The sequence below is a fragment of the Nanorana parkeri genome, unplaced genomic scaffold (genome assembly GCF_000935625.1).
Source record: "Nanorana parkeri isolate BGI_ZX_2015 unplaced genomic scaffold, ASM93562v1 scaffold572, whole genome shotgun sequence".
Classification (NCBI taxonomy): domain Eukaryota; kingdom Metazoa; phylum Chordata; class Amphibia; order Anura; family Dicroglossidae; genus Nanorana; species Nanorana parkeri.
In genome coordinates this window covers 240939-242957 of record NW_017306840.1, presented here as the reverse complement: position 1 = coordinate 242957, position 2019 = coordinate 240939, and positions in this window count along the sequence as shown.

Genomic DNA, 2019 nt, shown 5'->3' with positions numbered 1-2019 from the left:
GTGTTCCCCCCCCCCCCCCCCCCGAGACCTTCCTCTCTCTCTGTTTGTCTGGCACCTGCCAGTGTCAGCTGTAACAATACTATAACTGATCTTAGCATAAAGTATGTCTAAATCAAGGACAGGTAGCAGAAGAGCTGTCAGCATTGTCAGTACACTACAAAGGACTAGAAATGAGCTTCGGGTTCAGGACAACCATGGTTTTGAAGTGTACCCACACTGTCCACAGTCCGGGTGAACTTATGTGGGAACACCTCCCATTATATCACACACATTCAACACACTGCTATGCTCATAGATAAAATAAAAGTTAGAGATAGACAAGTTAAGCCTGTTCTCCTTGATTAAAACTCTCCTGTTGCTGGCCAGTTTTACACTGCTATAATCTCTGTAGTCTCATATATCCTGTAGTAAAACCTATACCTATGCTCTTTATCTCTTGTAAATTTGGGCCTAAAATTGCTATTAAAAAATGTCCGGCTGCTGGACAGTTTTACACTGTTATGCCATATGATTTCTGTTGTAAAACCATTAACTGTGCTCTTTGTCTCTAGAAAATGTGGGCCCAAAATTGTTATTTGGAAAATGTTTCCTGCTGCTGGCCAATTTTACACTGCTGTGTCATCTGTCTTCTCCTAATTCCTAAAGAGAGTTTGATAGAAACACCTTGGACCCCTCCTGCAAGTAACCCTTGTAACTGTTTGTTTTGCCTAGGGGATGATAAATAAGGTTATATCCTTACCTTTTTGCTCACTTTCTCTTGTTTGTGTGACCGGTCCTCTGAAACAGTTCCATAGCAAACATCACTGCTTCTATTGTCCTATAGACATGTGTACCGGCAAAAAAGTTGTTTTGTTTTTATTCGGATTTTGCGTTATTTCGTTTTTGGGATTCCGGTCTGAAAGTCAATTTGTTTCGGGGATTCGGCCGAACTTTTTTAGCGGTAGTCTGTACGAATCTTCGTTTTGTTTTCATTTCGTTCATAGCAGCAAAGTGACATTTGAGGGGGAAAATATTTTTCCTCAAATGTCACTTTGCTGCATCTAAGTTTCGTCCAACATACGAAATTTCGGACAGGCAACGCTAGCGAATTTCGGAATCGGAATTTCGGATTCGTTTGCATTAGTTATATCTGTAATTCGGAATTCGGATACATCCGAATTTCTGAAATTTCGTCTGAATTTCGATTCGGAACAAAACGAATCGCACATGTCTATTGCCCTATAGGACTCCCTCTCCATTATAGCCCACAGGGTGCAGGTATACGAGCTGTGCTCCACCTCAGTCCAATAACAACAAAAAAGTACCACACTCCGTGGATATCGCTGATTACATCTTTATTAGCATCTCTTTATCCTAGTTACACTAATGTTTCCCGCCAAACACCCTCTAACATGTTTCACTGTTCCGACCTAATCATGTGATTAGGTGTGAAGGATGTGAATCAACCTAAAGTGGTAAAACATGTTAGAGGCACGTGGCTGTATGGCAAGGAACATTAGTGTAACCAGGATCAAGACATGCTAATAAAGATGCCATCAGCGATATCTGTGTAGTGCAATACTTTTTTGTTGTTATTGAACCAGTCCCCTGAAGCCTATCTGATGTAATTCCATACAATGCAAGACAAAACATCCTGTATTGTCCATGAGGTACTTGAGGATCCCCCAAACCAGTAAAGGAGAGCACCAGCTGCCAGGAGAGTGAGGAATAAGGTAAGTATATAATTTTATTCATCATCCTCTAAGCAAAATTAGCAGTTGACTCTTGCAGTGGGGAGGAAGACCCATTGCAAGGGTGAAGGTTCTTCTTTCCCGGAGTTCAGCTTTAAAATGTACTTTGCCTGTTGCCAATTTACAAAAAAATCTCCATAGTAACAGTCTAAGTTTCCCTTCTTTTATAACGGTCGATGTTACAAATATGCTGTAATATTCCTGTTGCATGTCCCATCGTGATTTATGATGTGCAGTTTACTGTTCTTGTCATAAATGAATTTATAGACTGCTGTGTATTGTTTTAATT